This window comes from Salvelinus alpinus, chromosome 18 (genome assembly GCF_045679555.1).
Source record: "Salvelinus alpinus chromosome 18, SLU_Salpinus.1, whole genome shotgun sequence".
Classification (NCBI taxonomy): Eukaryota; Metazoa; Chordata; class Actinopteri; order Salmoniformes; family Salmonidae; genus Salvelinus; species Salvelinus alpinus.
The window spans coordinates 20,482,687-20,495,640 of NC_092103.1; the positions used below are offsets into that span (position 1 = coordinate 20,482,687).

Sequence of the window (12,954 nt, forward strand, 5' to 3'; positions counted from 1 at the left end):
GTCAAATAGGAAATGGTTCCAATCGTTTTTCCCGTAGGGAATTTAAGAAACACATAAAATATGCTCTGTGTTTCGTGTACGCTTACCCTGGTGTGACCTTTTGATAACCGTGTAAATCTCTCTAGGACAAGGTGACTTTTATCAATATATTTAACTGCAAAAAATGAAATGTTTAATTAGCTGCTAATGGGGCTATCATAAAGAACTGCAAATACCATGGTGATCTGGACAAGACTGACAAATCGAGGCAATGGTAAGTATCTCTGGATGAACTATCTAATGTTAGCTAAATGTAGTAATGAATAACTTGGGAACATTTCTTTAAATTGACAAATTAGTTAGCAACATTTAGCTAAATTGCCATAAATGTTTAATGCTTTTCGACCTGTCCCCAAATGAATATAGTTGGTTCAGAGTTTGTTTTGATGTTTCAACCTACATGTCCTGATCGCGTCTGGTCTGGGTGAACAAAATCAACATACGTGTGATGGCACACGCGGTCGCACGCAAGCAAGTGGTCTGGTCAGCATGCAAGCCTACACGAAACACAGCACTTATTTTAAGTGTTTCTAAAATCCGCTATGGGAAAAATGTATGGTGTAAAAACGGTTGGAACCATTTCTCTGTTTGACCGCTATGTTTTATGGGTATTATGACACCTCCACTGTGGGTCTCTATTAAAAATGTTCTTGGTTCTCTTACCTGTATTTGCAACGAATTCTACAACACCAAACAACTGTAAATTATGAACAGGAAAAAAAAACATTGTGATGAATAAACATGTTATTGTGAGAAATGGGCACGCCAGGCTACCTCCCCAAAGTTACATTTGTTTTAAACTTGACAGGCTAATAATTTTCATGAATGTGTGAAAACTAAAGAAATCAAGCCAAACTGTAATATGATTTTGAAATTAGTATTTGAGAGAGATTGGAGGTAAAATACATGGCCACCTCATGTGATAGCCTCACAGACAAAGATTACCCCCAATCTGTCATTGGAATAGTGGGAGACAGCGAACTGATAGTGTCACTCAAACATAAAAGGCCTAAACTCTAGGTTTGGTCATAGCCAGCCCATTGCAGTCATTCCTAAAACATGTAGGCCTAGTAAGTGTGTTTTGAAACCTTAAAATGTATCAAATTGATACCTAAATATGTTTCATAAATGATAGCCTACTTCAAGGCTGTCAAACACATTCCATGTAGGGCCTAGTGTATGCTGGTTTTTCCTTTCAATTAAGACCTAGACCACCAGGTGAGGAGAGTTTCTTACTAATTAGTGACCTTAATTCATGAATCAAGTAGAATGGAGGAGCTAAAACTTGCAGACACTTGGCCCTCCATGGAATGAATTTGACACATTTGGCCTACTTTAAAGTTTATCTAAAAAATAACTTATGGCTTACGATCAGTAACCATAAGTTCTACATAGCCATAAGATCCTCAAAGACAATACAGTATTTCAATGCACTGAGACACATTTAGGAAGCATTGCACCTTCTGACGTCACTAGGTCCTGGAGGGGGGCACGTGTCACCCCGGTAAACTTGCTCTAACCTCTCTATAACTTTTCCAGCAGATCAAGCAACCTTCATTGGGCAGATTTACGAGGTGGTCGAATGATTACATCCTGGCCATTTGTCAACCAGCCAGACGGCCAGGGGAGAGACAAGGCAGCCGCAGATAAATCATAAACAGAAGCGTTTTTAAAGAGTTTATTACAGTCGTTAATGGTGCGCCGGATCACTTTGTGCAGGATTTAAAGGTATATTATGCAAAATCAGAAACACTAACCTTATAATACTTGATCAAACATGCATAAAGCTGTCGCCAGGGCTGAATAAATTCTCCCAATTAACTTGCTTCCAGATTGTGATTGCTTTTACTAATTAAATCAACAGTGTAATAATTTGAGTGTGGCTGATCTGATGTCTGATTTGGGAAAACAGATATAAGGACTTCTGCTGAGACCTCTGGTGAGGATGATTAAAAACAGGAAGGCATCTCTTCCATCCATAACAAAATGCTTTATTTCTCTACATGTCCCATTGTCGCCCAACTGAGCAGCTTTGTAGGGAGGTCTCTACTAATCATATTAGGTTATCACCACATTGTCACGTGGTCACATCACAACCAACCTTCTCACAGCTTATTTGCAACGTTGTGACAATGTCATGCAGCCTATTAGTAACAAAACCATGTCAACTGTACAAATGAAGAGAAGTGCCATGAAAGATTGTAAGAAAGAGACCTAGTGCCTCAGATTTGTAGGCTAGGCCTAATGGATGGCACTGGCGACTAGAAGGTGTATGTAGCCCAGCTCAGTTGGTAGAGCATAATGCTTGCAACGTCAATATAGTGTGGGTTCAATTCCTGGGACCACCCATATGTACACACATGACTGTAAGTCACTTTGGATAAAAGCAGCTGCTTTTATATAATATATTTTAATATATTAAATTGGTGGTGGAGTGGAAGGAGGGAGTCGCGGCACCAGGAATCCAAGTTTAGTTAATTTTTTTCTTGTAGGACTCCAAAGAGAAAAAGGCAAAAGTCTTGCAGGAACTTTAGTAAATTAATAAAGTATTTGCACAAAAAGAAAATCTAAGTAAACGGCTGGTTTAAATAATGACAATTATAACCTTGCAGTAGGCCTACAATAAGCCTGCATTCACTTGGACACATTCACATGCTTTGAACTTGTTCAGAAATGCTGATTGGTTAATGGCAAACAAGCTGCATCAGCCATAAACTAAAAGTACAGCTATCATGCTCGCAAACAAATTATAGTGTTCAAAAACCATATTAATAAATAGCTTTTTATAGATAATGTTTTGTTGTTGCATTTAACTGACGAAAATACTGTTATCCTTTAGTAGGTGACGTAAGAGGTCAGCATGTGGAAGAAATCGGAGCTCAGGGATGATAGACAAGTTGCCCACTAGTTCGAGGGGCGTTCAAGTGGATTTTTCCCAGCCGTATGTGGTAAATACCACCTTCTCACTTGGTTATGAACACAGGGGAACACTGGCCTGTTGGCTCTGTAGTCAAACTACTTCAACAATAATCAGATTCTGAATCTGTCTTCTTCTATGGTATTATGGCGGTCTGCAAGCAAGCGTTAATAATAATTTCTAACATTTCTATAGTGTTTTTCATAGAATCTCAAAGCGTTTCAAGGGCAAAAAAACTAACAAACAAGCAATATATCATGACAGGTCAACCAATAGATGCCAATTCTTTTAAAGCTGCATCCTCAGAAGATAGAGAGGGTCATTGCTTGAGTTTGTCATCTTCACTAGGAACACTCTGTCTCAGCACTGCTGTATTCCTCTCTCTCCCATTCCTCTCACGCGTCAGGCAACTCCTCAAATTATGTTCTTAGAAGATTAGGAATTGGCAGACAGGTGAAACAAAAAAGCTGGTACTGTGTCCAGATTCATTTTTCAAACAAAAACATTAGCCAGCTAGCTAGCTAGCCAATCCAAAAAGTGTTAACCTGTCTGTCAATCTGTTAGAGGTGCATGCCACCACCTACTGTACGGGTGGTAAACTATAGAAAAAATATCCATTGTAGGAAAAAAGGGGGAAAGACCAACATAATACAAAAGACAAAAATAGACATGTAAAAAAAAGAATCCCACTCCTTCAGTCACATCCCTACACAGGCTCAGGGGCCTGTGATGCCAGAACATCCTTTGACAGGATTTCTTGCAATGCCTTGGCTGTAAACTCACTGAGTCCCAAAAAGCGTTCTGCTGCACTCACAATAATTAACATTTTCTCAGATTTCTTCTTTGTTTGTGCTGTGCAGTTTATGATCATTGCAATTAATGCTACAAAGTCCATATTTTTCACATGTAACATATCAGGTTCCCTTGATTGCCGAGCAACATTCCCGGGTGCAGTCTTATTTACCATTGCATCTTCAACGACACTCGCTCCTTCCACTCTTCTCACCGCCTCCAGGTAGGAGACACGCTGGACATCCCTTATTTTTGCTACCTCGGCCTTCTTCATCCTAACAGGGCAATCCAGGTGCTCAGGTGCATGTTCGCCACCACAGTTGCAGCATATAACTTCAGCTGGCATACAATATTCTTCCTGTCTGCATACACTTGATACATGCCCAAATCCTTTGCATTTATAACACTGGAGGGGCTTGTGTACAAAAGCTCTTACAAGTTACAGTGTCTCATAAAGCCTAGCTTTAAATGAGAAAGGAGAGACTCGTCAAAAAACAACAATATGGATGAAGTGGATTTCCTTACTCAATCCACCATACAGGTCAGTTGACTTGCACCAATCACTTCACCTACTTCCTCAGGTATATAATCTGCATCCACATCATGCGCAACCCCAGAAATAACCCTCTTGACAGGCACCCTGCTTCGGAAATCCATACACAACATTACATCAAATATTATTGGGCTCCCGAGTGGCGCAGTGGTCTAAGGCACTGCATCTCAGCGCTAGAGGCGTCACTATAGACCCTGGTTTGATTCCAGGCTGTATCACAACTGGCCGTGATTGGGAGTCCCGTAGGGCGGCGCACAATTGGCCCAGCGTCGTCCGTGTTAGGGTTTGGCCAGGGTAGGTCGTCATTGTAAATAAGAATTTGTTCTTAACTGACTTGCCTAGTTAAATAAAGGTAAAATTAAATATACATAAAAAAAATGCTTCTTCTGTTCCGCAGACACATCAAAAGATCTGAATATGACCAGCTCTTGTGACTCTCACTGACGCCACCTCACTCCTCGTGACTTCAAATGGAACCCCCGGGTAACATTGATCCAAAACCCTTACTCCGACTATCATCTAATCTAGGGATTTCTTAGTTTCATCACAACTTTACTTATTTTGTTTCCTTTCTTTTTCATGACTGTAGCTGGCTCATTCTCACTCTCTGTACTCTCATCTTCACCCGACCCACAATCAGTTTCAAACAGAACATCCGTTTTCTGCCATCTTCCCTCTCCACTTCTCGTCTACTTCTGCCACAATGAATCTGTGTCCATGCCAGATAGTTGCTTAAGTATCCCTGCCGATACCTGGAAGTTACCAAAGCAGTGGTGGAAAAAGTACCTAATTGTTATACTTGAATAAAAATAAAGATACCTTAATAGAAAATGACTGAAGTAAAATACTACTTGAGTAAAAGTGTAAAAGTATTTGGTTTCAAATATGCTTAAGTATCAAAAGTAAAAGTATAAATAATTTCACATTTCTTATATTCAATAAATCAGACCAATTTTTTTTACGGATAGCCAGGGGCACACTCCAACACAATAATTTACAAACAAAGCATTTGTGTTTAGTGAGTCCGCCAGATCAGAGGCAGTAGGGATAAACAGGGATGTTCTCTTGATAAGTGTGTGAATTGGACCATTTTCCTGTCCTGCTAAATGTAGGGATTATTTGTAAGGAAATGTAATGTAAGGAGTACTTCTGTGTGTCAGAGAAAATGTATGGAGTAAAAAGTACATTATTTTATTTCAGAATGTAGTGGAGTAAAAGTAAAAATTGTCAAAAATATAAATAGTAAACTAAAGTACAGATACCCAAAAAATACCATTCCGTCTCCAAGGACAGAGTAGCAGCTGCGCAGAAGAAATATGCTAAATTAGCTGCGCCCCTACGCCTGAGTACCCCAACAGTTCCCTTTATTCACCAATCACCACTCTGTCCTGGAGAGAAAAACTTAGATGACAAGATGCAAGTTAATGGTAGCCTAATGTTAGAAAAAATAAATGAATGTATTACAAACAGGAATAAATATCAAGAGTTGCTAACTGTTTAATGAACTAAACTTCTACAAATAAGCAAAATAAACAATGCCGCAGGCGCTAACCCGTTGCTGCAGCTACCGATAATTTGGACAGCTGTGGGTTTCTCCACAAAGTATGAAAGTAAAGAAGAGAACAACTATTTTTTAGGTCTACATTTCTAGTAGGCTACTTTTATCTGATGCATCAGGGGTGTATTCACTAAGAACCAAACAAACCAAACGGAAGCCAACAGAAGCAAACAGAACGAAACGGGGAGGGATCTACCTGAATTTGTCCAATAAAAACAAATGTTTGCAACTATTTGCTATGGTCTTGATCTAAACGAATACACCCCAGATTTAGGCCTAAGAGAGCGACAAAGGCATGCTGTAAAATCAATGTGACTGCTCTTCTACTGAAACTATATGTAAGCAACATTGGGTCTGGACATTTATAGTCCTAACAGCTAGGCATTGTCTCATCAAAAAGCTATGGCCAACTAGGTTCATACAGATAATTTAGCAAGTGTTGTGGTCACATGTTGGCATTTACACATTCTATGAAGATAATCTTATGTGGAGAGTATAGATAGAGTAATGGAATAGTTCACCCCCATACACCACCTACAAACTTTATAGCCTGAAGGCCTGCTGCATTTGCTTAGTCTGACATTGCCCTGTAGCTGTACCTACAGTATACCAGTTTAGCCTGCCTGAAGGCCCTTAACATGTTCATTCTAAGGCCTTGTGTGATACATCTACATCGTGGGTTGTGTATTGTGCAGTATGGGTTGTTGATTTTCTGCTCTTTTCCCCATAGGAGGAGCACACACCTGGAAAAAGAGAAATAACACCCTGTCTGTGTGTACTTTCACCACTAGAGAGAGCTATTTGTCCAGGTTTTCTGTCCACTGATCTCTTTCAGTGAGTAGAATGTGACGTTGATGTGCAGTGAGAGACTTATGGTGAGCTCCACTTTCTTATTTTTATACGAATGGACATTATAACTCACTGCTTCTATGTGTAGCATATTTCACATTTCGCTTTCTGGTCTGTTTTTGGAATAACATAACTTATTTAATTAGCCTACAATTAAAACATTCCTATCCATGCACACACTAACTTACAGACACACACTAATTCACGTACAAACGAATGCACCCACACATACTTGGGTCAATGGTAAAGAGTTCTTCTAAGGTCATGGCAGCAAACTGCCTTCGTTCATGTTAGAGGGCAAATTTGAACAATGTCCAGTTTATACAGTAGTAACAACATCTCCTTTGATAATTGATCAGATTCAGCAACCATTAGAGTTTCTACCTCTTTAAGGCAAACAGTACTAAAATGGTGCCAAGAGTTGATGTCCTCTCCTTCTACAGCAACTTCATTTAGCTGTGGAAGTCCAGTGGCCACACTGTTATCAAGAAAAAGGACTTCCATAAACCAGTGTCGGTGATTTGGGTTTCCCAAGCTCCTCATACGGAGGTGTTCTGATCCTAGACATTAATTATCGAATTATTAGAGCGTCACATTTTGTTCCCTGTTCTCTGCTGGCTACTGCCTCTTTCCAAAGTTATAGGCCTCCATCTACTGCGTTTTCTTTGGGATTGAAGTTGTTCACATTCACAACACTCCGATTTCAACCCCGAATCACATACAAATACGTTTATATTTATATTGCTGATATCTTTACTTTTCCTGATGCGAAGTTTGCAGTTGTGTGAAAGGCCTGAGAATATGGCCTTGTACGTTGAGCACTGTTGGCCTAAATCTGCAGCAAAATCCCAGCGGAATTTCCCAATACATCGCTGTCCAGCCCCAGAGTGACCACATGCATAAGATTAAAGGGTTAAGATGTCAGAATCCTCTTAGAAAGCCCAAATACACTTGGGGTAAATCAATTAATTAATTAACTAAGTAGAGGTCAAAGCCAATAGTTGAGGAAAGACAAATTAAATCAATTAGGATGGCCTAATTAGAAGAGAGACTTTAATTAGAGGAAGTTTAATTAAAAGTGTGTTTGGGGATGTGGTGCTATGAGCTAGTTGCTCCCTCTAGATGCATCTCCCTCTAAAGAACCATGAGGCCATCTACTGTTCTGTGTATAGGTGTATTGGCTGTCTCCTTAGAAACCTGGGTGTGGTCTTAAGTGGAATTTGTATTTGTGTTTTCAGTTTTTGTCAAATTGTTTTGAGTTTTGTGTTGAGTTTGCTTTGTTAGTTTGTTATAGTGTAAAGATGTGAAGAGAGTGTGTGTGTCTCAGGGGTTGGAACTGAAATATTTTTTTCTAAACAGAACCACTATTTGTTTAGAAAATAAAGTTCTGACCAGTTCAAACTAAAAAAAAAAGTACTGGTTTATATCGTTCCTTTCTGTTCCTTTTTGAACCTGTGAAATCAGCCATTTTTTTCAATGACTTCACAAATCAGTGTGGATAGAACAAGCTACACTACACAAAAATAAAAACCATTTCTAACATTTTACTGAGTTACAGTTCATATAAGCAAATCAGTCAATTTAAATAAATACAATTTTTAGGCCCTAATCTATGGATTTCACATGACTGGGAATATAAATATGTATCTGTTGGTCACAGATACCTTAAAAAAAGTAGGGGCGTGGATCAGATAACCAGTCAGTATCTGGTGTGACCACCATTTGTCTCATGCAGCACGACACATCTAATTTGCATAGAGTTGATCAGGCTGTTGATTGTGGCCTGTGGAATGTTGTCCCACTCCTCTTCCATGGCTGTGCGAAGTTGCTGGATATTGGAGGGAACTGGAACATGCTATTGTACATGTCGATCCAGAGCATCCCAAACATGCTCAATGGGTGGCGTCTGGTGAGTATGTAGGCCGTGGAAGAACTGGGACATTTTCAGCTTCCAGGAATTGTGTACAGATCCTTGCGAAATGGGGCCGTGCATTATCATGCTGAAACATGAGGTGATGGCTGTGGATGAATGGCATGACAATAGGCCTCAGGATCTCGTCACGGTATCATTGTGGATTCAAATTGACATCGATAAAATGCAATTGTGTTTGTTATCTGTAGCTTATGCCTGCCCATACCATAATCCCACTGCCACTATGGGGCGCTCTGTTCACAATATTGACATCAGCAAATCTCTCGCCCACATGACGCCATCTGCCCGGTACAGTTGAAACCGGGATTCATCTGTGAAGAGCACAATTCTCCAGCATGCCAGTGGCCATCGAAGGTGAGCATTTGCCCACTGAAGTTGGTTATGACGACAAACTGCAGTCAGGTCAATGAGGAAATCGAGCATGCAGATGAGCTTCCCTGTGATGGTTTCTGACAGTTTGTGCAAAGATTCTTTGGTTGTACAAACCCACAGTTTCATCAGCTGTCCGGGTGGCTGGTCTCAGTTGATCCCGCAGGTGAAGACGCCAGATGGGGGGTCCTTGGTTGACTTGGTTACACGTGGTCTGCGGTTGTGAGGCCGGTTGGACGTACCGACAAATTCTCTAAAATGAGAATTGAGGCGGCTTATGGTAGAAATATGAACATTAAATTCTCTGGCAATAGCTCTGGTGGACATTCCTGCAGTCAGCATGCCAATTGCACGCTCCCTCACAACTTAAGACATCTGTGGCATTGTGTTGTGTGACAAAACTGCACATTTTAGAGTAGCCTTTTGTCTCCAGCACAAAGTGCACCTGTGTAATGATCATGCCGTGTAAATCAGCTTCTTGACATGCTACTCCTGTCAGGTTGATGGATTATCTTGGCAACGGAGAAATTCTCACTAACATGGTTGTAAACAAACATTTTTGAGAAATAAGCTTTTTGTGCATATGGAACATTTCTGGGATCTTTTATTTCAGCTCATGAGACATTGGACCAACACATTAGATGTTGCATTTATATTTTTGTTCAGTATAGTTGTTCACATGTGTGATGGACAGACAAGTATAGCCTATGGCGCAAGATGTGACTGAAATGTTGTATTTGGGGAGAGAGCAAAAGAAGGTTGGAGATGAGGCTTGAAGCACTGGGCATCTTGTTATGACATGCATTATCTGAATTAGGTCCACAGAATTATACCTTGGAGGAGTGGCTTCTATGGAGGAACTTTGAATGTCCTTTGAGCTAGCTAGCTAAGAAGCTTGTGTGTGCAGAGTGGCACCAGAATAAAAAACACGTCTTACCGTTTTGTAGTGAATAAATCCATAGTGAGGGCTTTGCAGAGTGATGTGTGTGTGTGTGTGTGTTTGTGTGTGTGTGTGTGTGTGTGTGTGTGTGTGTGTGTGTGTGTGTGTGTGTGTGTGTGTGTGTGTGTGTGTGTGTGTGTGTGTGTGTGTGTGTGTGTGTGTGTGTGTGTGTGTGGGGGGAACAATTAGTTTGGGCAAAAAAACAAATTAATTTACCATTTGTTTAAACAAAAAAAACGTAATTTCCCTTTGAAAGATTTAATGTTGCCTCCTTTCCTCTACTATCCCACAATCTTGGCTGGTGGTTGTCCATGGAATTAGGAGCTGGGAATAGGTTAAAAACACACTGATCTTTTTTTGTTGTTGCAGGAATTTGAATTGCTCTTCCGTGTGTAGCTCTGCCTACCCATGACATATTGGATTTTTTGGGGACACAATCAGGAATATCTTGATATTATAGAGCACTGAGTCCTAAATCCAGCATGCCTGTCCCTCACCAATTATTACGCTCTCTCTCACTCTTTCTCTCACTCACTCAATCACTCACTCAATCACTCACACACTCACAACACCATCTGTTGTCATTAAAACCTGCATGGCACTACTGGAAATAAGACTCTCTGTTCTCATCTCCAGATGTTATTCATTGCTATTATATCAGCCAATCTTTTTAAATGCTGCATGTTTTTTTTTAGCATATAATGGAGCTGTGTAGCTTAAATGAAAAATGTACACTATGTGAAATTGTTTTCATGTGTGATCAAATTGAAATTTTGGCAATTTTCAGAACAGTGTTATAGCACCAAAAAAGTTATGCAATAAGTAATATGTGTTTAGGGGTAAATACATTATTCATGATTGAATTAATTCCTTTTTCCTGCAAATATCCTGTGTAATTGATTAATGAGAAATAATACATTGTAGGCCTACTTGCTTTATTTTTCTACCCACTTTTCATTTGAGTAGAAAACAAGATAGATGTCAAGTTGTTAAAAGAAAATCTATCTTTTCTTAGTTTTTTTGGACAAGAACAGCCTTGGTTTGGGGCGAACGGGTGCAGAGACACAACCCCTCCCTCCTCTCCTCTCTGACTCCTCTCTCCATTTCTGTCCCCTTGGATCAACCAGATTGGGCCTGGTGTTAATCCCTGGCATAAGGGGGCTTGGCTAGATTAGAAGCTGATGTGGTAACATCTGTATGGCGGCTGGATTAGCAGGGAGAGGGCCTGGGGGGAGCAGGGGTGTGTCTGTGTGGATGTTGGGGCTATGATGTGACAGGAAGGGGGGGGCTTGAGCCCAAGATATCCTGGATTTCCTAGGATGTCAATTATATTGGGGATGTCTATATCGTCAGGAATTACAGCCTGGATCTATTTCTGTATTCATTCAACAACCTGCTTGGCAGTTCAGATGGTCAAAGTGTGTGTGTGTGTGTGTGTGTGTGTGTGTGTGTGTGTGTGTGTGTGTGTGTGTGTGTGTGTGTGTGTGTGTGTGTGTGTGTGTGTGTGTGTGTGTGTGTGTGTGTGTGTATAGGGGGTGGGGGGTGGGGGGTGGGGGGCAGCTGGATATCTTTGACATTTGACCCTGTTGAGCTTGACATGTCAATAATTGTTATAATACTTTCAGTATTGTAACGCAATAATCAATAAATATATTTATGCATATTTAAAATGGGGGTGCAATGTATTGTATTTTGCAGGTTCGGTTTTTGTATGAAAATAGTAATGAAAGTGGTATGAAAGTGACAGAGTAAATGACTGCCCTTGCATGCAATTTTATTAAAATTCATACATCTTTATTTGGGCTTTTAAATAATCATAGTTTTACTATATTGAATCTGAAGAAAAACAAAATGACGCAAAACATATTTCTAAGCTATGATGGATCCCTGTGAGTCTTTGTTTATTAAGAGAAAGATCTCTGTACAGTCTATGGATTGTTATTGAGGTACCTCAAGGTACCTTCAGAATGTCATTGTTAATTATTTTGAAAAACTTTTTTTTACCTTAATTTCACCTGGTATGGTAACCTGTATTCACCTACATTAGTAGGTAACGGAGAACATAAAAAAAATATTGTTCTTCAAAATATTAGTTCAAAAGATGATCAATGTGTACCACATCCAGACTTTTTGTTTGCTTAATCCAGTCCCACAATAATAGTCTGGACATAATCACTAGCCCCCACTCTCAGAACACAATCCAATTTACATACAAAATACACCATTTGAAGTAGGACCATTTGCTAAGAACACAATATCCACAATTGATTAATTAGAAACTGCTGGTTTATACTGAGACCACACCGCAGGCGCTAGTGTAGCATTTAGCACATATTCATATTTTCTAGATAATATACAGAGCCATTCATATCTCAGGATGATTTAGAAGCCAGGGGGGACATGGGGATTAGACTTTGGCTGCCGTTGTAGGTTTGCATCCACAAGACCTGATTTACGTTGCGGAGCAGATGGCAGAGAAATTGCTCTGTTTGGAAAAGATGTGCAATTTATTGCTGTTGACATAGTCTGTATAGCCGGAGAAGGCTCTCTTGGCATGCAGCAACACAGACACACAGTTGGTGGAGAGAGAGAAAGGTTTTTTGTTTTGGTGCGTGTGATGATGAGTAAAGCCAGCTTTGGGACCATTAGGTGGATGTCAGCGAAGAAGGATGGGGGGGACGAGGGAAGAGACATTCGTGAGAGAGTGGTGAGGAGGCTGTGGGTGGGTGGTGCGTTGCAGTTGTGTGTGAGTGTCTGCAGTGGGGCTGATGCACCACACACGCATATTCACATACATGTGGGCACACACACACACACACACACACACACACACACACACACACACACACACACACACACACACACACACACACACACACACACACACACACACACACACACACACACACACACACACACACACATAACCTGCGCAGCTGTCCCACACTGGACTGCTTAAGTCCCTCTGACACGTCGCCTGCCAGGCTGGAGGGCTCAGGAAGAG

The 12,954-nt window shown here is 40.5% G+C and overlaps 1 long non-coding RNA gene across 1 annotated transcript; it reads left to right on the forward strand.

Annotated features, from left to right (window-relative positions):
• Positions 1–6: 6 nt before the first annotated feature.
• Positions 7–6,824, forward strand: LOC139543988 (uncharacterized). The gene is made up of 3 exons (XR_011668787.1): positions 7–253; positions 4,699–4,784; positions 6,590–6,824. It is a non-coding gene; the product is annotated as an uncharacterized lncRNA (long non-coding RNA).
• Positions 6,825–12,954: the final 6,130 nt, after the last annotated feature.